Source organism: Trichosurus vulpecula, chromosome 4 (assembly GCF_011100635.1).
Source record: "Trichosurus vulpecula isolate mTriVul1 chromosome 4, mTriVul1.pri, whole genome shotgun sequence".
In the NCBI taxonomy this organism is placed as follows: domain Eukaryota; kingdom Metazoa; phylum Chordata; class Mammalia; order Diprotodontia; family Phalangeridae; genus Trichosurus; species Trichosurus vulpecula.
In genome coordinates, this window is record NC_050576.1 from 304,943,770 (window position 1) to 304,968,599 (window position 24,830).

Consider the following 24,830-nt stretch of genomic DNA (forward strand, 5'->3'; position numbering starts at 1 on the left):
AAAGCCACAAAGGGAAAAAAGAAAGTTGAAAGACACCTTTTTGATTCCCCTCCCCCCTTCCTTTGGGAGAGGGAGTAGGGAAGAAGGAGAGAATGAATAAGGTGGATTAAAAAAAGTATGCAGGCTAGAAGAGGAAAAAAAGGTGGTGAATTGGAGCATAAGGAAAATAGAAGGTGGCAAGGGAGAAGGTAAATGATTCAGAGACCACGGGAGTAAGGGAGGGGGCCAGGAGAAAGGAAAAGAAGAATTTAAGTATAAAAGGAAGAAGAGAGATGGGTGTAGAGAGGGGTCCGTATCCTTTGGTTGTCCTGGGAAATCTCCAATTGTTCCCAGCAGTAGCCACTGCCAAGTAGCCAGTGTGTGTCACTGAAGACATTTCACTAACTTTTGTATTAAGTTTAATGGGATTCTCTTTCTGATTCCTGGATGACTGGTGGCAGTTTCACTGACACTTCGTGAGATCAAAAAAAGCAAGTGCCAAGCCCTGGTTCTGTCCTACGTGCCCCCTTGCAGTGTTCTCTAAACTTCTGAACCCGAGCCATCTGCATTTGATGTTTGCCAGCGCTCCTTGCCAACAGGGAGAGTTGGTTGAAAGGGAAAAAATAGTCCTAAGACTTGTCATATTTATAGCAAATACATGGGAGAATGCTGAACAGATAGGAATATGCCAATTGCTTTTTAAAGAGAAATTCTCTTTTAAAGGCAAACTCCTTGGCCATTATGTAAGGACTGCAAATGATGATTTCTAAGAAAGAAATCATCGGGGATCAAAATTAACAATGGGATTTATAAGCAAATGTTTCTAGTAAAGCTGTTTAACCTCTTTCAGCCTCCATTTTATTTTCTGTAAAATGGGGATAGTAGTGTTCTTGTCAGCACTTTTTGCACAGAGTTGTCATATGGAAACTACTTTGTAAATAAAGTGCAGTAGAAATTTTAGCCATGATTATTAATGTGCATTCGTTTATAGCAACTACAGGCATGGGAAAGACCGATTGGCTTGATTTGATAACTAAGACTTTTTAGTCAAGACAGAGGTTGTAGACCATCCATAATCTTTGATCCTTTCTGGATATGGTCTTTAAATGCTCTCTACTCTCCCTTTTGGGATTCTTAGTACTTCCTTAAGTTGCTGAATTACCACTGACTATGGGCCACTGAGTAATAGTCTTAAAGTTTCTGTGACTTCTGACTTGGAAAACAAAAGGGAGGAAATGGACCTATGATGTCATTGATACAGGGAATGCCTGGATAGGCAAACATTCTCTACTAAGCATACACGTTGCTACGTTCTACATACATACATGTTGGTATGTTCTACATACTTATGTGTTGGTATGTTCTCTGTAACTTAGGGTAAGACTAGAGTTACCTAGAGCGTTGAGATGTTAATTGTCTAAGGGCACACATTCTGTACGTGTGAGAGGCAGGCCCTGAGCCCACATCTTCCTGGATTTGAAGCTGACCCTGAGATGCTAATGATTATTAAAACTTTGAGGTATACTTTATAGTCTGTAGAACACATTCACTGATAACTCCAGAAAAATGTCATCCTGAAAACCTCAGAAAGTGTTAACTTATCTTCCCTACATTTAGGTAATGGGGCATCCATTGCTTTTGAATAAAATCACAAGTGAGAAAAAGTAATCCTTGTGCTTGAGAAGTTAATGTAGATTTAAATCTTTACGAACTTCATAGCACAATGTAATTTGAATTCCTGTACAATTTGGGGAGGGGTACAGGAGAAGACTGAGACTGTTCTGTTTGCTGTAGTTGCTACCAATGAAGAGATAAATATATTGTTCTTGGAAAGTTTGAAGAAATTATGTACTATATTTATTGTAGGATTTTCACTGTAAATAACTGTTAGAATGTTAGTACCTTTTGGATAAATTCTTTCAAAAGTGATCAATACGAATTACTGTAAATAGAAAAGGGCAATATCCAATATCCAGTCAGTCAAAAGCATTTATTAAATGTTTGCTATTTGCAAAACACCTTGTAAAGCGCTGGGGATACAAATACAAACAAAAAGAAAGACAGTCTCTGCCCTTAAGAAGCTTACATTCTAAAGGGGAAGATAACACATCAAAGGAAGCTGAAAAAGATTGGCAGGGAAGGAGAGAAAAGGCACAGTGGAGATGTCTGGGAGAGTGTAGCCTGGTGAGAAATGAAGAGATGGCTGACTTGGTCACCCTATTTACATGGAGGTTCTGGGAGGATCAATCCAATCAGAAGAAGGGACTCAAGGGGCAAAGGACTCTTAGGGTGTGTGAATTCCAGGGCTGAAGTGAGTTTCCGTGATGAAGAGTTTTCTGGAGCATGGTGGAGACCTGGTGGGAAATGAATCTGTGACATGTTCACAGAGTTTTCTTTGAATGAAATACTTCAGGACTGTTTTAACTTTGTTTTATTTCTATTTTGCAGGTCATTGACCATCAGGTGATATCTTTAAGATACATGCTTCACTGAATCTAGAAAGAAGCATCAGCCAGGTAAGTGTAAAGTTCTCATTCTCAGTCTCAGTCTCTCTCTCTCTCTCTCTCTCTCTCTCTCTCTCTCTCTCTCGCTCTGTCTCTCTCTCTCTCTCTCTTTCTCTCTCTCCTTAGCACCAACAGCTGCAGAGGCAGATTTTCAGTCTTGGGGACTTGACACATTTTGGCGATCACTTTACCATCACCCTTTTATAACATGTCTAGAAACCTACTATGACAGAATTAGGCCAAATCTTGGATGAAGGTGGATGTAGAATAGAGTATCTCCATCAGTCAGTTGTCAGCAAGTATTTATCAAGTGCCTAGAGTCATGTGGAGTTATAGAATGTTAGAGCTGGAAGGAACTTCTGAGGTTATCTCCATTCAACTCCCCTCCCCACCCCGATATTTTACAGGTGAGGACACTGAGGTCAAAAAAGTTAAGTAGGTCAAGTGATTGGTCTGAGATCATATAGCAAATATGCAGCAGAGCTGAGAGTAGAACCCTGGTCACCAGAGTTTCAGTCTAATTCTCTTTGTCCTGTAGCATGTAGCCCAACACCCTGCCATCCCTGGTGTGCTGTCCAGGAGGAAACAAGGGACCTGATCAGTGGAAAGCTCTTTCCTGATGGGCACAAAGTATCCAGCATAGAGCTGTCAGTGTTTGTTGAATCAATATTGGGCTGGGTGTATCCATCTGTTCAATATTTACTCTGATGTATGAATAGTGCAGTGTCCACTCCATTTAAAAGTCCTTTCTGTTGTCTGTGTCCCTTTGTTTCAGGCAGCTGCTCTAAATTCTCCTTGCATTTCTCCCCTAACATATACTTATGCCCCATAGCTCTGATCTTCCCAGGAAGCTCAGACAGATCGTCAGGTTTAATTTTCTATTAACCTTTATTGTCTAGGTTCACCTCCCAGTTGTCTTCTTGAAGGATTAAATAATCCCTGTTTGGCCAGTCTCCTTTTGGGATGTAAAACATTATCTTATTGATTATCTCTGTTGTACTGAGGCAGGACTTGGCAACCTGTAGGCAACCAACCCATGGACTAAAGCTGGCTAAATTAATCATGTCAGAGAGATCACTTATGTTTCTTTTCTTTTTTGTTTTTTTTTTTACTAATCTTTTATTTTTCCCAATTATGTGTAAAGACAATTTTTAAAGCTCATTTAAAATTTTTCTTGAGTCCCAAATTTTCCCCCTCTCTCCCTAAGACAGTAAACAGTTTGATCTAGGTTACATATATGCAATCATGTAAAATATATTTCCATATTAGTCATGTTGTGAAAGAAGAAACAGATCAAAAGAAAAAAACGCACACACAAAAAATGAAAAAATATTAAGTTTCAATATGTATTTTTTTTGTTTGTTTTTTGGAGGGGGGAAGGCAGGGCAATTGGGGTTAAGTGACTTGCCCAAGGTCGCACAGCTAGTAAGTGTGTCAAATGTCTGAGGCCGGATTTGAACTCAGGTCCTTCTGACTTCAGGGCCAGTGCTCTACTCACTGTGCCACCTAGCTGCCCCCAAAGTTTCAATATGTATTCAGACTCCATCAGCTCTTTCTCTGGAGATGAATAGCATTTTTCATCGCGAGTCCTTTGGAATGGTCTTGGATCATTGTATTGCTCAGAAGAGCTAAGTCATTTATAGTTGATCATCATACAGTATTGCTGTTACTGTGTGCAATGTTCTCCTGGCTCTGCTCACTTCACTTTGAATCAGTTCTTGTAAATCTTTCTAGGTTTTTCTGAAATCAATCTGCCTGTCCTTTCTTATAGCACAATAATATTCCATCGCAGTCATATACCACCACTTGTTCAGCCATTCCCCAGTTGATGGGCATCCCCTCAATTTCCAATTCTTTGCCACCACAAAAAGGGCCCTTCTAAATATTTTTGTACACATAGGTCTTTTCCCTCCCTTTTAAAAAAATCTCTTTGGGATACAGGCCTAGTAGTGGTATTGTTGGATCAAAGGGTATGCACAGTTTTATGGCCCTTTGAGCATAGTTGCAAATTGTTCTTCAGAATGGTTGGATCAGTTCACAACTCCACCAACAGTGCATTTGTGTCCCTATTTTCCCACGTTCCTTCTAACCTTTATTAATTTTCCTATTCTGTCACATTAGCCAAACTGATAGGTGTAAGGTGGTACCTCAAAGTTGTTTTAATTTGCATTTTCCTAATCAATAGTGATTAAGAGCACTTTTTTCCTATGGCTATAGATAGCTTTGATTTCTTCATCTGAAAACTGCCTATTTATATCCTTTGACCATTTAAAAGAGATCCCTTATGTAAAAGAGTATTCATAGCACTATTTTTTGGGAAGGGTGGTAGCAAAAAAATTGGAAACTAAGTGAATACCTGTCAATGGGAAAAACAAATTGTGGTTCATGAACATAATATTATTGTACCATAAAAATGACAAATGTAAGGAATTTGAAGAAACTTTGGGACAAATATGAATTGACACAGAGTGAATGAAGCAGAATTAGGAAAACGATATGCAAAATGAGTATAACAATGTAAACAAAAAGAACAAGAAAATGAAACTGAATAAGGAATAAAGTGACCAAAGGGGGCCCTTAAGAAGAGATAAGACATCATGCCATTATCTTTTCAATGGAAATATGGGGTACTATGGGTGTGAAATATTAATCTGTTGTCAGATACAATTGATGTATTTGTTGCTTTTTGCTGATAGAAAAAAAACTTTAAATGAAGGGAAGGCTCACTCAAAGGGGAAAAAGTAGGGTTATATTAAAAAATAAATGTGATAGCAAAACAAAAGGCATCAATAAAACTTACCCTCCTACAAAAACAGCCATTCCAATCATTCTGTACATAGATTCAAACAAAGATTCCTGTCAATGATGGCTGTTTAAATTTAGTTTTATGGTTTGGCTGCTTTCACAATCCTGCACCTGAACTTTTCATTTCAAGACCAGGAAGAGATGGCAACAGGTAATAAGGATGGACAGGTGTCCATGCTGCTTCTCACTGCTCTGGAGCTTCTGTGACCCTGAACTTGTAGGCTAGACCAGAGGTTCATCTGAAGACAGAACAGGGGAAGAGGGTGGGAAGAGTCATCAATTTGAGTAGTGAACCAGGACCAGAATTAGTTCAAGTGAGAGATCTAGAACATTCTCGAGCCAGTCAGGTTTTATTGCTACCTCTCTAGCATCACAGATCCAAACCTAGAAGGGACCTCCTCAACAATCCATTCAGGACCTTATTCCCCTTTGCCTGAACTCTTCTAAACCGATCCCTATTTCCTCTTGTCTCTTTCCCCTTCTAATTTATTTAACACATTTAATATATATGTGTGTGTGTGTGTGTGTGTGTGTGTGTGTGTGTGTATACATATTATATGTATATAATATATATATATATGTATGGTAATGTATTGATCCTAACAAGGTAGATGAAACACTTGTTTAAAAATCGTGGCTTTTATTTATTTTGACAATAAGGGCACTGTTGAATTTTTAAATCAATAATTTATTTTTAACATTCATCTGAAACAAGTTATACTTCCAAATTCTCTAACTCCTTCCACCCATTGTGAAGACAGGAAATGTGATGTATGAAGCACTTTTTAAGCCTTGAAGTGCTACATAAATATCTGATATCACTGTCACTACCATCACCACCACCATCATCATAATTATCATTATCATCATGAAGGCGGTATTGTATAGTGAATACAGAGCTCAGCCAAAAACCAATTAGGAAGACCTAGGTTTAAGTCCCATCTATGATGCCTACTGACTGTGACCCTGGGCTATCATTTAACCTGTGAGTGCTCTACATCTGCGTTTCTTAAACTGTGGGTCGTGACCCCATAAAAATTTGTCCACAATAAGAGGTTTCTGAACATGCAGTGATCAGAAATTAATTAAAAATCAAACACATAATGAATCTGAGGTGTTTCTGGCAGCACTTGTCTGTGTTTACACCACATCCTTGGTTCTGAACACAAAGCATGGGTACTTTGAACTGCACATGCCCTCAGGCCACACAATGAATGATCTAATGAAGCTTGCCTAAATGCCCAAAAGAGGTTGGGAGTAGAAAAAGTTTAAGAAGCCCTGTTCACAGATAACTCTCTAAGGCTGTGAGTTATAAAGAAGGTGTTCACCTCCGCTGTAAGAGGGAATATCCTCATCTGGGAGTTCCCTATACCAATGAAATCACAGGTACAATAAAACCTTGTACCTTTCTCCTTTCAATGGAACTATGGAGTACTATGGGTATGGACTGTTGCATCTGCTTTCAGATACAATTGATATGTTAGTTGTTTTTTCTGATTAAAAAAAAATCTTAGCTTGGAGGGAAGGCTCATTGAATTGGGGAAAAGAAGGGTTATATAAAAAAATGAATGTGATGACCCTGTGCATCCCTATTATTATTTGTATTTATTTTTACTGCATTACATTGTTTAAAAACGTTCATAGATTCCTCCTTTGCTCTCTGAAGACTTTCTCCGAAGACTGGCCCGCTACAGTTTAGCTCCAACATACCATTCCAACCTTTTCTCCTTCTAATTCCTTTTACATACTTTAGCCTCCAGACACATTGGGCTATGTAGACAGGCTCTTCTCCCCACACATTCAGCACCTTCCCAGACTCTGCTTTCCCTCACAACATGTCATACTCATGGAATGCCCTTCCCTATATCACTCTATTGAAATTCTGCCCTACCTTCAAGACACAGGTCAAATGTTCTGTCTTCTGGGAAACTTTCCCCGATATCTCTAGCAGAAGGTGACTGATTGCTCTGAACTAACACTTTGTTAGCTTTATATACGTGAGATACTTACATTTTAGACATCTGTACACAGTCATTAAGTGGCAAGGATAAGGCTTATCTCCCCAACGAAATCATTACATCTTTGGGGACAAACATCTTCTGTCACTTGTCATCCCACCTCAGACCCTTGCCGGGGGGAACAGTACAATGTAGGGGAAAGTGCTTGGGGCTTGGAGTCAGCAGAGGCAGGGGTTTGGCTCCCAGTTCCAACACTTAAGAGTTGTGTGACTGTGAAGGAGTCACTTAACTTCTCAGAGGTTCGGTTTCCTGATCTTTGAAATGGGGGCAGTGAAACAACAACCTTGCTAGCCCCAGGTTCATAATGAGAAAAGAGCTTTTCAAACCTTAAAGAGCTGTGTCAACATGAGTTATTGTTGTTATTGCCAAATCAGGCTTAACTTGGGTGCTACTGAATCCTCCCTTTTGTGACTCTTCCGTTCGTTACCCCCTAAACTTATTTTGTATTTACTTAATCTCTGTATAAGTTACTTTCCCCAGGAAATTTGGTTTGTTTGTTTGGGTTTTTTTGGTTTTGTTTTTTGTTTTGATTTTTAGACAGAGGCTGCTTCAGTTTGTTTTTGTGTCCCTACTACAGAGCACAAGGCTTGTACAGTATGAGCAGGCACTTAATACATGCTTGCTTACTAGCTGAAGGAAGAATAAGGGAATAGCTGAGATAAATGATTACTGAATTGAATGAGGTATTTAAGGTTAGGGCACTGGCCAAAGGTATCAATCTATCTTATCTATCTATCTATCTATCTATCTATCTATCTATCTATCTACATATAGATAGATAGATCTAGATATAAATATATGTACATGCATACATATATATAATTTTTTTTCAGTTAAGAAGCGTTTATTTTTTCCTCCCTCCATGCTCTCCTCTCCCCCCACCCGCCTACCTTGAACAGAAAGAAAAGAAAAACAAAACCCTTATAACAAATACATGTAGTTAAGTGAAGCAGATTTCCTCACTGGCCAAGTCCAAAAATGTACATCTTATTCTCATCTTGATATCGTTCCCTCTCCTCTGTCAGGAAGTGGGTAGCATACTTCATCGCTGACCTTCTGAAATCATGGTTGGTGATTGCACTGATCAGAGTTCTTGAGTCTTTCAAAGTTGTTTGTCTTTACAACATTCCTGTTATTATAGAAGTTCTCCTGGTTCTTTTCACTTAATTATGCATCAGTTCTTACAGGTCTTTCCAGTTTCCTTTGAAATTGTCCATCTCATCATTTCTTATGGTACAATAATATTTTCTTATATTCATATATCATAATTTGTTTGGGCATTCCCAAATAGGTGTGCACACCCTTAGTTTTGGACAGTGTTTCGCTACTCTGAAAACAGTCTCTATAAATGTTTTTTGTACATAAAATTCTTTTCCTTTTTCTTTGACCTCTGAGAATATAGACCTAGTAGGCAACTAGGTAGAGTGCTAGACTTGGAATCAGGAAGACCTACCTGAGTTCAAATCCTACATCAGCTTCTTGCTAGCTGGATCTCTTTCATCTCAGTTTCCTCTTCTGTAAAATGGGGATAATAATAGCACCAAATTCATGGGGTTGTTGTGAGATTCAAATGAAATAACACATGGAAAGTACTTTGCCAACATTAAAATGCTACACAAGAGCTAACCTAAATAAGACTTTGTGGTAGTAGTCGTGGTGGTGGCGGCAGAGGTCTAGCCGGATCAAAGGATATGCACCATTTAGTGATTTTTTGAGCACAGTTCCAAATTACTTTCCACAATTGGTTGAAGGTATCTTAACCATTGCTGACCACTGTCTTTGGTGCACCCTATCTAGGCTGTACTTTCCTTGAAGAATAGCCCCTGCTGAAGACCATCTGGTCATTGTGAGCTAACTGATCCCCCAGAAAGGGAATGCATAAGTGTTCCTGGATTTATTTACCATACCTCTCTGGATGTAAGCCACTTTCTTGTTAGCCTTCTCTGCTGACACTGCACATTGAACCTAGAATATAAATGCCGTACCTATCAGTACATCGAGATTTCCTTCCAGCTAATTCAATACCATTTAAATCATACTTAGCTAGGGCATTCTTTCTTCCCAACTGTATCACATTGCTCTTATTAAATTTCACGTTCTCTTTCCCAACTTTAATCTATAAAAGTGATCCTGAAAAAGATCTATTCCATCTGTGTCTTCTTCCCCATCTTTTTGCCTTCTTAGGACAGAATTATTTGAATTTATCTTGTGAGTTTGGGAGTTGATAAAAATATTGGAGTGCTTGTCTCGTAGTAAAGCCCTGAGAGATCCACTCGTTATGGATGTTTATTTGAAAGAAAGATTATTTCTGGCACATAACACTTAGGCTATTGTCATTTCCAAATAAGAATTTATTTTCTTACCGTAGAGGAAAGGTAGTGCTTACAGAAGACGAGAAATCTGTTTTATCCAGTGTGTAAACTACTACCTGGAAGTAAGGTGGGTGCCTTTGGAAGTTGTGCCAAGTCCTTTAGGAAGCTGAGGTATCCTTTAGCGGAGGCATGCCCAAGCAGGACTCTTGACCATAACCTTGACAAGTTGAAGGCCATGGTGGGTTGTTATTTTAATAAATGAGATATTCTGGAACTTGGAAATCACTGGAATATTCTGGCATGGGGAGAATGGATGATCTCCAAGTTCCTCTACAACTGTAGAATTATAAGCACTATTTAGCCTTACCACAGGTTCATAGCAATGGGATAATATCAAACTTAACAATATGTAATTTTAATTATTTTAGTAATAACAATACCTAGCATTTACATATCATTTTAAGGTTTGTAAAGCACTTTGCAAACATCTTGCTCGATCTTCACAACGACCCCAGGAGGTAGATACTATTATTATCCCCATTTTACAAATGAAGAAACTGAGGCAGATATAAGCTAAGTGACTTGCCCAGGGTCACTCAGCTAGTAAATATCTGAGGCTGGTGTTACAGTGGATAAAGCACTGGGCTTGGAATCAGGAAGACTCATCTTTATGAGATCGAATCCAGCCTCAGACTTGTAGTAGCTGTGTGATTCTGGGCAAGTCACTTACTCCTATTTGCCTCATTTTCTCATCTGTAAAATGAGCTGGAGAAGGAAATGGTGAACCACTCCAGTATCTTTGCCAAGAAAACTCCAAAAGGGGTCATGGAAAATCAGACATGATTGAAAAACAACTTAACAACCACAACAACAACATTGCTGTCTCACCTAGCTGCCTCATTTTGTACCCTTACAAGAATTAGACAGAGAGAGTCATAGAACTTTAGAACTGGAAAGACAATTTAAAAACATTTAGCCCGACCCACTTGGTTTATATAAATGAGCAAGTTGTAATCTCAGTGAAGCAACTTAGCAGGTACCTGTCTATTTATTTCAGACCCAAATTCTTATGACTTATATTCTAGTGCCTTTCCACTGTACCAAGCTAACAATAAAGAAGAGGTTTTCTTAATATTCATGCTATTGGTATGAATTTCTCAAAAGTATAAAATTTGAATTAGTTTCAATTCAACAAATAAGCAATTATTAAGTATAGGATATGTCGAAAGCACTGCTTTAGTTACTAGAAGTATGAATGTGACATAATCCTTGACCTTAAGGAACTTATTTCTGTAAGTCACTAAAAAATCTGAATCATTTCTAAAATAAAATAAAAACTCAGTCTAATATTTTTTATTACACTTGGCTGGCCCCAAATCAATTGCTTCCTCAATCAGTGAAGAAGTGTTTATTGAGCACCAACTATGTGCATGGCAGTGTGGAACCAAATGCTGTTTCAGCTTCTAATCTTAACACATCTGTCCATCCTGCTTCATTCCCATTTCGTTAGTATTTACTATCATCCATCGCAAAATTTTTTTATATAATTTGCCATGCAAACCAATCAGTGACATATTGTTAATATCTATAAAGCTTGGGAAAAATATGTCCATTTAACCTTTTCCCCCCTGTCATTAGACTACTCAAACCAAAATGGCCTAGTACAGGCCAGTTAATTTCTTGATGAATGAATTGTAAATTATCAGTCCTAAGTCTTAACCTTTTGTGCATCATGGACCCCTTTGGGTCTGGTGAAGGCTATGAAAACCCTTCTCAGATTAATGTTTTTAAGTGCATAAAATACATAGGATTAAAAAGGAAACTGTTTTTGAAATAGAGTTATCCAAATATGAAAAAAAATCATAATCACAGATCCCATGAAATCTGGGTATGGGCCTACTATACTAGAAATCTGTGGGCTTAAGGATCCCTGGTATAGACCAACAGTTGTATGAATCATTATTTTTAATTAGACTGTTTGATAAAATTGACCTTAAATTCCTTTTTATGTATTCCAAATTTTCTCACATATTTTCCTAAATATACTAGTATAGTGTATAATTTCATATTTTTAGTTCATTTTAAAAGAAGGGCAATATTTATTTTTTATTCATGTCTAATACTTCCATTACCAAAACAAAACAATTGAACAACCCAGAAGCATAATATTGAGCTCCTTGACAGTACAGACTAATTTATAATTTTTTGGTCTCTGACCACTTTTATTCCATATTTTCCATTTTTCATTAATCTCAACTTTTCCAGCATATCCTCATTAAAACCCAGGAACTGTCCACCAAGGAAATAATATTAATGTCTTCCTCATAAAGTTCTGATACTACAGAAACACCCTTTCCCTGCCCTTCCTATCTATGTTACCTAATTAACTCAATGAGATTTGTTTCAGAACGTTACATTAGAGAAACATTGTAGTGTTACAAGGGTATTTTAATCATAGAAATACCCTGTGGAATCGAAATCTTACAGGCATTTCTTTTTAAATAGTTATAATGTGATGACAGTGGCATGTGACTGCTAGTGAGGGGATAATAGTGTCTGCACATGATAAGCGCTTAATAAAGGTTTGTTGACTCTCCTAGATCTCCGCCTGCCCTTTCAATTGTGCCTTCTCAGTGTCTTTCTTTCATTGTTTCCTCTTAATCCACCCCTTTAATATAGGCATTCTGTAAAATAATAACTTTCACTTTATTCCCTCAATTACAGCATCTACCCCTACTCCTGTCCAGGGCTTTGGTTTTTGCTCTAACATCTCAGAGCTCTAAGAACTACATTTTGCATGTATTGATTTTCTAATTGCCTGCTGGACATTACTTAGGTGTCTTACTGGAAACTCAATATGTCTCAAACTGATCTCATCAACGTCCCCTTTCAAATCAGCTCTTCCTCCTGGCTTCTCTTTCTCTATTATTGGCACCATCATTCTGCTATCTAGTCAGGTTTAAAACATCTAAAGCATACATATGACTGTTCCCTTTTTCTCTTAGCTTAGGCCTTTTTAGCCATCAAGATCTCTTGATTCTTGATTACCTGTCTTTCACAGCTACATTTCCTTTTCCTCCCACTACCATCACCCTTATCACACTTGCCTGGACAATTGCAAGTACCACCTAACTAACTTCCCCATATCTAGGCTCTTGCTACTCCAATCCATCCTCCACATCACCCTCAGGGTGCCCTTTCTTAAAGCACTACCCAGATCCTGTCACTTAACTGAGGTATAACGTACAATGGAAATAAGATTTTACTTAGAATCCTAAGACTCAGGTTTTAATTCTGACTCTCCGAAGTCATTTCATCTCCTCTACACCCCAGTCTCCTTATATGTAAAGGAGATAACCATACTTGCATTTCCTGCCTCATGTGAGTCAACATGGTGTAAGGAGCTGTCCACAAAGTCAGAAATACTTGTATTGGAGTCCCATCTCTGACATATATGTGCTGTACCATCCTAGACAATTTATTCAAACTCTCAGTACCTTGACAACTCTCTAAGACTTTCTAAGTTTCATAGAATGTTCCAACCTCTATTGATAGAGGAGTTTCCTTAATGGGAATTTCGCAGTTGGGTCTCCAAATAAAACAAATAAAAATTATCTCATAGGAGTTTCTTTAGATAATGTAAGGAAAGGACTTTGAAAGCTGGAGATATACATATATATGTATATGTGTGTGTGTGTGTGTGTGTGTGTGTGTATATATACATATATATATATATATATATAAAATATTTTGTATATATAAATGCGTTGTTGTTTTTGTTATGATTGTACAGAAGACTTCTGTCTTCTCTCATTTCCTACTGAATATATTCTGAACTCCTTTGCCCAGACTTCATGGCTTTCAAAACTCTGCTCACAACCTACTTCTCTTGGTTTTTTTTTTCTCTCACTACTTCCATACAATCCCTATACTTGAGCCAAACTGAAGTATTTATTCACTCTCTCCCAAATGTGCCTTGTGGTTTCCTGTCTCTGTGCCTTGGCTTTCTACTACTCCTTCTACCTGAAATACTCTATCTGACATCATTGTCTGTTAGTTCCTCTGGGCCCAGCTCCAATGTCCTTTCTCCATGGAATCTTCTTGGATCAGATTCCCTTGGACCAGGGAAATGTTTTCTCCCTTCTTTCATTTCTTGTGCAGTTTTTGGTGGGGAGTAGGTAGAGGAGATAGACCAAGTTGTGGAGGCATGGTGTGAAGACGGGCTAGGAAGAAAAGGCTGGGATATGTGTAGCAGTGAGGATCAGTATCTCCAAATAAGTTAAACAAGCTTAAATGCAATGGTTTAAGTGATCTGAGTGAGAGATTTAGAAAACCATTAAGACAAACATGGCACAGGTTGATAGTGAATGACAGATGACATCTGACTGGCATGTGACATGATAGGAAAAAGGAAAAAATGTGTTTTATGTATTTTGAGTTAAGATTCTTCTTTATTCAAGAAGATGAGGAGTGGATGCTTGGTTCAGTTGAAAGTTCCTCAACACCACGAAGATGGAGACACGGGCAGTCCAGATATATTTATGAAACTTAGTTGCCATTGAATTCTAAGGGCCCAATACTGTTACTGTTGCACAAGGATTTGAAAAGGGTAAATACAAAGAACTGGAAGGAGATGTTGATTAAAGTATTAGTATATTTGGAAATAATGGAATTGAATTAATTAAATTAAATCTAATTAATATTGGACCTAATTGATTTTGTTTCCTCCATTCAATTCTACACTTTTTTGATTGAGTTGAAATGAAGTCAATCAGGCCATGAAAAAGAAGTAAAACCTAATGGAAGAAATAATAATAATTAGAATTTATGTAGAACTTTGTTTGCAAAGCACTTTACAGATGTTTTCTCATTTACACTCACAATAGCACTGAGAAGTAGGTATGATTATTCTTCCTGTTTTATAGGTAAATAAACTGAGGCAAAATAAGGTTAAATGATTTATTTGCCTAAGGTCACATAGCTAATGTGTTTCTGAAGCAGGATTCAAACTTAGGTCTTCCTAGATTCTAAGTCCAACACTCTAGTTCACTGTCCTACCTAATACTGATATTCATTTTTTTACATGTATGTATATATGCATGTATTAGATATAGATATATGATTGTTATGCCCATTTGACAGGAGAGAAAATTTCAGCGTTGATTTTCACAACAGTTTGAATTACAAATTTTCTCCCCATTTCTACCCTCCCCCCCACTCCAAGATGGCTTATATTCTGGTTGCCCTGTTCCCCAGTCAGCCCTCCCCTCTATCACCCCTCTCCCCTCTCATCCCCTTTTCCCTTCCTTTCTTGTAGGGCAAGATAAATTTCTATGCCCCATTGCCTGTGTCTCTTATTTTTTAGTTGCATGCAAAAACTTTTTTTTTTGAACATCTGATTTCAAAACTTTGAATTCCAAATTCTCTCCCCTCTTCCCTTCCTACCCACCCTCCCTAAGAAGTCAAGCAATTCAACCTAGGCCACACATGTATCATTATGTATAACCCTTCCACAATACTCATGTTGTGAAAGGCTAACTACATTTTGCTCCTTTTCAACCCATCCCGCTTTATTGAATTTTCTCCCTTGACCCTGTCCCCTTTCCAAAGTGTTTGTTTTGATTACCTCCACCTCCATCTGCCCTCCCCTCCATCATCACCCCCCCCCTTTAATTTTTTTTTTATCTTCCTCCCTCTTCTTTCCTGTGGGGTAAGATACCCAACTGAGTATGTATGGTATTCCCCCTCAGGCCAAATCTGATGAGAGCAAGGTTCACTCATTCCCCCCTCACCTGCCCTCTCCCCTCCTCCCACAGAACTGCTTCCTCTTGCCACCTTTATGTGAGATAATCCACCCCATTCTATCTCTCCCTCTCTCCCTCTCTCAGTATGTTGCTCTCTCATCCCTTAGTTTCATTTTATTTCTTTTAGATATCTTCTTCCCTTCATCTTCAACTCACCCTGTGTCTGCTCTCTTTTACATATACATACATACATACACATATATATAAACAGACATATATATACACACATACATACACATACATACACATACACTTAGATATATACATACACATTCTCATATATATACATAAACATATACATACATATATATATATATGCATATTCCCTTCAACTACCCTAATACTGAGATCTCATGAATCATACACATCATCTTTCCATGTAGGAATGTAAACAAAACAGTTCAATTTTAGTAAGTCCCTTGCAATTTCCGTTTCTTGATTACCTTTTCATGCTTCTCTTGATTCTTGTGTTTGAAAGTCACATTTTCTATTCAGTTCTGGTCTTTCATTGAGAAAGCTTGAAAGTCCTTTATTTTATTGAAAGTCCATATTTTGCCTTGGAACATGATACTCAGTGTTGCTGGGTAGGTGATTCTAGGTTTTAATCCTAGCTCCATTGACCTTCGGAATATCGCATTCCATGCCCTTCGATCTCTTAATGTAGAAGCTGCCAGATCTTGGGTTATTCTGATTGGGTTTCCACAATACTCCAATTGTTTCTTTCTGGCTGCTTGCAATATTTTCTCCTTGATCTGGGAGCTCTGGAATTTGGCGACAATATTCCTAGGAGATTTCTTTTTGGGATCTATTTGAGGAGGCGATCGATGGATTCTTTCAATTTCTATTTTGCCCTGTGGCTCTAGAATATCAGGGCAGTTCTCCTTGATAATTTCTTGAATGATGGTATCTAGGCTCTTTTTTTAATCATGGCTTTCAGGTAGTCCAATCATTTTTAAATTATCTCTCCTGGATCTATTTTCCAGGTCAGTGGTTTTTCCAAGGAGATATTTCACATTGTCTTCCATTTTTTCATTCCTTTGGTTCTGTTTTATGATATCCTGATTCCTCATAAAGTCACTAGCTTCCACTTGCTCCAATCTAATTTTTAAAGTAGTATTTTCTTCAGTGGTCTTTTGGACCTCCTTTTCCATTTGGCTAATTCTGCCTTTCAAGGCATTCTTCTCCTCATTGGCTTTTTGGAGCTCTTTTGCCATTTGAGTTAGTCTGTTTTTTAAGGTGTTGTTTTCTTCAGTGTATTTTTCAGTATTTTTTTGGGTCTCCTTTAGCAAGTCATTGACTTGTTTTTCATGGTTTTCTCGCATCCTTCTCATTTCTCTTCCCAACTTTTCCTCTACTTCTCTAACGTGCTTTTCCAAATCCTTTTTGAGTTCTTCTATGGCCTGGGGCCAGTTCATGTTTTTCTTGGAGGCTTTGGTTGTAGGCTCTATGACTTTGTTGTCTTCTTTAGGCTGTATGTTTTGGTCTTCTTTGTCACCAAAGAAAGAATCTAAAGTCTGAGACTGAATCTGGGGGCGTTTTCGCTGCCTGGCCATATTCCCAACCAACTAACTTGACCCTTGAGTTTTTCAGTGGGGTATGACTGCTTGTAGACTAACGAGTTCTATGTTCCACATTTGGGGGGGAGGTGCCAGCTCTGTCAGACCCGCACTGCTCCTTCCCCAAGAACCCCCAACCCGAAATGGGCTTAGATCTTCAGCAGGCTGTGCACCCCTGCTCTGATCCGCCACTTAATTCCTCCCACCAGGTGGGCCTGGAGCCGAAAGTAACAACAGCTGTAGCTACCCCACCTCCGCTGCCCCCGGGGCTGGAAGCCAAACCGCGAACTCCTTCCACTCCCGCAGCTTTTCCCACTAACCTCCGCAGTCTTTGGTGTTTGTGGGTTGAGAAGTCTCGTAACTGCCGCAGCTCACTGAATCAGGGCGCTAGGGCCCCCTCCGCCCGGCTTCTGGTCTGGATGGTCCACGCCGCTCAGGCTGGGCTCTGCTCCACTCCATTCCCAGCTCCCAGCTCCGTGTGGAATAGACCTCACCCAGAGACCATCCAGGCTGTCCTGGGCTGGAGCCCTGCTTCCCTCTGCTGTTCTGTGGGTTCTGCCGTTCTAGAATTGGTTCAGAGCCATTTTTATAGGTTTTTGGAGGGACTCGGTAACGGAGCTCACTCTAGTCCGTGCTTACCAGCCACCATCTTGGCTCCACCCTACTGATATTCATTTTAAAAAAATCCTTAATTGTTACTTTAGTAGAAGCTCAATTAGGTTGAACCTTTTGTACCTTTACAAGGAAAAAAAAAGGTTAAACCTAAGAAAACATATGATGGCAGGAATTTCATAAAAAATATAGAGTTAGCAAAATTTCATTGATTCTTCCTTCAAAATGTCTGTTCTTTTCCATTGTGATGACAACACTGTTGTCCAGACTATTATCACCTCATTACCTGACTAAGTGCAATAGCTTCTCAAGTAGTTACCTTCACCAGTCTCTGCCATTTATTTTATCTCACATTAGGTGAATCTTGTCAGAATGCCCGCTTTCATCTTGTTGCTACCTGCTCATAAAGCTTTACTTTCTCCCAGTTGCCAAATGAATATGTCACCTTTTCTGAATGACATTCAAGGCCTCCACAATCTCACTTCATGCTTAACTATGCCAACTTTTAATTCTGTGACCCACCAGACAAACTTTGTGGTACATCCTGGCAATTCTTATTGTCCTTCGGATTTTGCAAGGCCTCTTTCATCCTTAATCATATCATTTCCCTCTCCAAAACTCTATTCTCCCCCTCATTCCCAAGCATACCTATCTTTTAAACCCTGTCTGAAATTCTTCATTTTCCAAGAAGTCTTCCTAGTACATAACAATTTCTCCCTCCTGACTTCTTGTTGCATTTAATGTCCTTACATCTCATTTTAGTCTTTAGTCATAGACACATATATGTATATACACATTGGTTGAGTTGAAAGTTCCTCTACACCATGAAGATGGAGACAAGGGCAGTTCAGATATATTTATGAAACTTAGTTGCCTTTGAATCGTAAGGGCCAAATACTGTTACTGTTGCATGAAGATTTGAAAAGGGTAAATACAAAAAACTGAGTGTGTATATATACATATATACATACGTATCTGTCTGTATCACCATTTCACATGCATATGTCATGTCTAGCCAACATGATATGAAAGTCCTTCCAGGGCAAGGAATATGTCATCTATGCCCTTTCATTCATCCTGGCATTTAATGGCTAAGTGGTCAATAATTACTAATTGAGTTGAGAGAAGATGAGAACTAAAATGTATTAAAGTGCACATCGTATTGTTAAGCACACGGATGAATGTCATAGAACATGGTATTATTCCTTCACTGTGCCAAGCCAGGCAAATATCCAGGGTAGGGGGAGAGGGGTGTAGGTTGACTGCCACTGTTGCTTTCCAACTACCATAAAATATTAGAGTTGTTCTTAGTGGGGAAAAGTGGGGGCAATGGTAAGTGGGGGAAGAATAGTGGTGGTGTTTCTCCTCATTTCTTTGTCACGAAGAGGAGTGGAGACCTTGGTCTATTCCTGTACCTTTACTTGTTGGTGGTCTCTCAGGTAGTATGAAATAGGGAAGGGGACAGATCTGGCTAATTCTGTTGTTATAGTGTTTTTAAAATTTGAGGGCCAATCCACAATTTGTGAAGTTCTGATTACTCTAGAGTTGGGTAAAATAAGATTTTGTGTCATTTAAGACAGTCAGATTTGGTACTTGTTAGTCAGAGAAAGTATTTGGGAGAGAGAGTGGGCTGGAGATGAATGCTGTAATGTTTTGAAATTATCAGAGACTTTGGTTTTCTCCTCCTGTTACCTTTTCCAGGAGCATGGCTAACTGAGAGTTAGTAATAGTCTATCTTAAAAAAACAAACAAACAAACAAACAAAAAAAACAAAAACCCAAACCAACTATAAAAAGATGTATAGCCCAAGTCCTGGAGTAGCTAGAAGGAAGCAAAAACAGTGAATACTCTCTTGCTTAGAAGAGTTTTGCTCAGCTAAGGGAATAGATCTATCAAGTGCCCTCCATTGCTAAGACTTAGATTTGAAACAATGGCTCCTTAATTTGCTACTCTGTTAAAGGCTGGCTGATTTGTTCTTTTTTTTTTCCTAGGCCTCTGATATATTCTTAAAAACCTCTTAGGGGTTTTATCCTTTCAGTCTGAAGCATTTGTGCTTCATTTTGCCTTTTGTTCTTCAAACACCTCATCTCCTTTCTTACTTTCATCTTTTGAGAGGTTCAGAATAAATCTACCTATGGTGTGCACTAAATAATTTGGATAAGGCTCGGGACAAGTTTTGATGAGGCTAAGCCTCTCAGAATCCTGGAAAATATTCCCAGCTTGTGTTAGTGGAAGATTAATGCAGAAGATCTTCAAAGTTCTAATTTTTTTTTTTAAAGATATACATTGTCTCTACTGCTGATTGACAAATATTAGTATTCTTCTATGCCCGTATGTCTGATTATAATTGCAGAGGTGGTTGCTTGCTGTTCCAAGAGGAGCAAAATATTAATTGCCCCCCAGTTTAAAGGTTATAAAAGGGGCAGCTATGTGTCTCAGTGGATAGAGTGCTAGGCCTGAAGTCAGAAAGCACTGAGTTCAAATGTGACCTGAGACACTAACTAGCTGTGTGACCCTGGACACCCTTAGCTGTAAAGTGAGCTAGAGAAGGAAATGACAGACCACCCTAGTATCTTTGCCAAGAAAACCCCAAATGGGGTCATGAAGAGTCTGACATGACTGGAAATAAAAGACTAATGGTTATTAAACATTTTAAAAATTGATTTTTCAAAATGTATCCTTACTCTTATGTATTCTTATATACATGTACTTTGTGAATGAATACAAATGGTAACTTTAAGCAAATATGCATATTAGTCCTGAATGAGTTGCATATTTACATGATACCATTTGCTTAGGTAGGGGAAGGAATAGGCTTAACTTCTTATGGTACTCGTTTGAAGTGTGCGTGTGTGTGTGCGTGCATGCATGTGTGTGCGCACACATGCATGCGCTCTCAGAGCAATGAAACAGGTAACTAACCATGTAACTTAGCCCAAAGAAGATGATATGGAGCTGAATAATTTCTACACTGTCCTTATCATCTTGTATGCCAGAATGTTTTGGGTATGAGCTCAAAAGTTTTGGTGGTCTGAGCTACAAGTGACCGAAAGCCCAGGTGAAACCTTAAGGAAATGGGTCAGAGATAGCTCATTGCCTTCCCCCCAACTCCCACTGCTGTATCATATTTTCAACTTTATTTTGATCAACACTTTTATTTTGATGAGGCAGTATGGGCTAGTGGATAGAACACTGGACTTGGAGTAAGGAAGAACTGCGATAGAAGCTTGCCTCTGCACTTGATAAGCTCATTGATGAGTCATTTAATCTGTCCAAATCTTTCTAACTTTTTAATACTTATCTGCTAAATTATCGATAGATTCACCAATGAAATCACAGGTCCTTGACTCAGATATGCTTGTTTTGACCCAGTAAGGACAGCACTCCCCAGAACCCCAACCCAACACTCTCACATACAAATGCACACATGCACAGAACAGTGTCTCAAAACAATTAAGCAAAATCACAGAAGAGAGTGAATATGAGTGATAATACTTTTTTTTTCACTTTTGTAGTTTATTATTTGTTACTAGGAAGGGAAAAATGTATACTTCAATTTGGATTTTATAGTGCATTTTCTTGAGTTTTATTCATTTTAATGTTGGCTTCGTTTAATTTTTTTTGTAGTTTTTTTTTTTTTGGCCCTGATTTTTTACACTCTGTCTCTTCAAATAATTCTTCGTACATTTCTCTGAATTTCTGTTATTTGTGGTTTATTTGCCATTCTTTATAGCATAGTAATATCTAGAGTCAGCTGCATTGTGTATTGGGTAAAGCATTGGACCAGGACCTGAGTTCAAATTGGGTCTCAGATATTAGCTTTGAGACTGTGGGCAAGTCACTTGACCTCTGTCAGCCTTAGTTTCCTCATCTGGGACAGTAACAGCAGTTCACTCCCAAAGTTGTGAGGATCAAATGAAATATTTGTGAAGTGCTTAGCACAGTAGCCTACACTTAGTGGATGTATAACAAATGCATTTTCACTTACTTTTTTGCTTGCTTGCTGCCTTCTTCTTTCCACCGTATTCACATGCCACAGTTTGTTCAGTCATTCTTGACTTTTGGTGCATATATTTTGCTTCCAACTTTTTGCTTTTACAAATGGCACCATTATGAATGAATATTTTGTCCTTTGGGTTCTTTTTTTATGGCACTAATCATTGCCTGAGGCTATAAAACCAGTAGTGAGATCACTAGGTCAAAGGGTACTGATAATTTAGCAAGTTTTCTTGCATAATTCTAAATTGCCTCCCAGGATTGTTGGAGGTTTCATCCCTCCACCATCCATGAATTTTCATTGTCCATCTTCCTATAATCCTTTCAGATTTAATTTTCTCATCCTTTACTATCTTTGCCAATTTGATAGGCATGAGATAACACACCAGAATTGCTTTAATGTGCAGTTTTCTGATTTTAGTGATTTTGAACAGCTTTTCATATGGTTCTTGGTAATTTGCATCTTAAAGTGTTTATATGCTTTGACCACTTACCTAAGAGGGAATGTCTTTTAGTTCTAAAGATTTATGTCAAGTTCCTAGCCCCATTCAATATCATATTTTTATCTGAGTTATTTAATGAAAATATTTTTCCCCAGGATGTATCTTTTCTTATTATTCTGGCTGTATTGTTTTGTTTGTGGAAAAAGACTTCATTTTTATATGATCAATGTGTTTTTTTTTTTAAAAAGTAATTGCTGTGTCTATTTATTACATTCCCCCATATTTACAGTTGTGAAAGTTAAGAAACTTACTTTTTTCACAAGACAAGTTTTTTTTACCATGTGTATTTAAATTATTCACTAGTTTGGAATTGATTTTTGTATATAGTATAAGATGCTGGCATACGTCTTTTTTTTCTGCCTATTTCCCACCCAGTTATCCTAATGGTTCTTTTGGAATAAAAGAGTCCTTCCTGCAGTAGTTTTACTTTTAGGCTTTTTAGCACTGCATTGTTGTATGTGTTTCTTTCAAGATCTTGCTTCTCTCATTTAATCTACTAACTTTTTTTGTCTTTTTTTAAAAAATCAAATGCTAGATAGGGTTTAAAAATTTATTATGCTTTGTAATTCCTTTTGATATTCCATACCTTTTGTTCCTCATCAAAATATTTGTAACAATTTTGTCCAATTCTTGTATCCTTTTGTCAATTTGATGAATCTATCAATCTTCATACAAATACAGATAGTATCATCATTTTTATTATATTGAGACCGTTCAGCCACAAATAATATCTCTTTAATTAATCTTCCTTTATTCCCATACGAATCATTTCTTTTAGTTTTGTTTATATTTTGTGTGCCTTATTCCTAAATATTTAATGTGTTTTTCTTTTAAATTTATTTTTATGTCTTATGGCCATATTTTTCTTGCTACTTTTATGAAGTTTTTTAAGTTGTTGTTGACTCTCTAGGGTTTTTTAAGTAGGCCATCATATTATCTGAAATAATTTTACTTTACCTTGCTGTGTTTCTTTAATTTATTTTTTGTGTCTTATTGCTGTACTTAGCATTTCTAATCATAACACAAATAGTAGTAATGCAAATAGTGATCATTCTTGCTTCATGCCTCATTATTGGGAACTTTTGAATATTTCTGTGCTACATCTTCATTTTAGATAATTATTTTTGAAATATTAAAAAAAAGTTCTTTCAGGGGCAGAGCCAAGGTGGTGGCTGGAAAGCAGGGACTTGCTTAAGCTCTCCCCCAGGTACCTCCAAACACCTATACAAATGGCTCTGAACAAATTCTAGAGCTGCAGAACCCACAAAATAGCAGAGTTAAGCAAGGCTCCAGCCCAGGACAGCTTGGATGGTTGCTGGGAAGGGTCTATTGCATGGAGCTGGGAGAGGAGCAGAGCAGAGCCCAGCATGGGCCATGACAGGACCAACCAGACTGGGAGCCAGGCCAGAACAGGCCCTAGTGCCCTGAATCATTGAGCTGTGGCAGTTACCAGACTTCTCAACCCACAAACACCAAAGACAACAGAGCAGGTTAGTGGGAAAAGCTGCTGGGACAGAGTGAAAAGAGTTTGCAGTAGGCTACTGCCCTAGGGGTGGCAGAGGTGGTGGAGATTTGAGGCTGCTTCCAGAGCTACAGCTACAGTTGCTTCCAGTCCCAGGCCCACCCAGTGGGAGGGATTAAATGGTAGATTAGAGCAGGAGCGCAAAACCTGCTTTGCCCTGCCTGGATCTGGGCCCCAATCCCAGTTGGCTGTTCTTGGGGGAGAAGGAGCACTGGTGTGACAGAGCTTGCTATGTAGAAGTAGCTCTGAAAACAGCAGTGCAGCCCCTCAAGCTTGGGACAAAGTACTCTCTACTCTACAAGCAGTTGTACCCCGACAAAAAGCTCATGGGCAAGTGGTTGGCTGGCAACATGAACAGGCAGCGAAAATGGTCTCAGATTCAGACTTAGACTTTGGAATCTTTTTTTTTGGTGACAAAGAAGACCAAAACATATAGCTAAAAGAAGTCAACAAAGTGAAAGAGCCTATATCAAAATCCTCCAAGAAAAATATGAATTGATCTCAGGCCATGGAAGAGCTCAAAAAGGAAAGCAAGTAAGAGAAGTAGAGGAAAAATTGGGAAGAGAAATGGGAGTGATGCAAGAAAACCATGAAAAACAAGTCAATGACTTGCTAAAGGAGACCCAAAAAAATGCTGAAGAAAATAACACTTTAAAATAGAATAACTCAAATGGCAAAAGAGCTCCAAAAAGCCAATGAGGAGAAGAATGCCTTGAAAGGCAGAATTAGCCAAATGGAAAAGGAGATCCAAAAGACCACTGAAGAAAATACTACCTTAAAAATTAGATTGGAGCAAGTGGAAGCTAGTGACTCTATGAGAAATTAAGATATTATAAAACAGGACCAAAGGAATGAAAAAATGGAAGACAATGTGAAATATCTCATTGGAAAAACCAATGACCTGGAAAATAGATCCAGAAGAGATAATTTAAAAATTATTGGACTACCTGAAAGTCATGATCAAAAAAAGAGCCTAGATATCATCTTTCAAGAAATTATCAAGGAGAATTGCCCTGCTATTCTAGAGCCAGAGGATAAAATAGAAATTGAAAGAATCCATCGATCAGTGTAGCCAGAATGGCCTTTGTTTTCTTTGAATGACTCAGCTTACCTCATTGAGCCTCTGGACACTGTGGCTTGCTCTTCCGGGGCAGGAAGCCCAAAGAGCATTCCAGGAAGCAGACAACTTCCTGTGTGATGAGTCATGGGGCTGGCTGAG

At 38.3% G+C, this 24,830-nt stretch overlaps 1 protein-coding gene across 5 annotated transcripts in view; it reads left to right on the forward strand.

Annotated features, from left to right (window-relative positions):
- The window catches only part of ENOX1 (ecto-NOX disulfide-thiol exchanger 1), a 706,159-nt gene that overhangs the window by 134,983 nt on the left and 546,346 nt on the right, over window positions 1–24,830 (forward strand). For 4 of the 5 annotated variants that reach the window (XM_036757464.1, XM_036757466.1, XM_036757465.1 and 1 more), the window contains exon 2: window positions 2,428–2,495. The exons of the other annotated variant lie outside the window; for it this stretch is intronic. The gene's annotated coding sequence lies outside the window, so the exon portion shown is untranslated. The remainder of the gene's footprint in view (window positions 1–2,427; window positions 2,496–24,830) is intronic. 5 annotated transcript variants of the gene reach the window in all.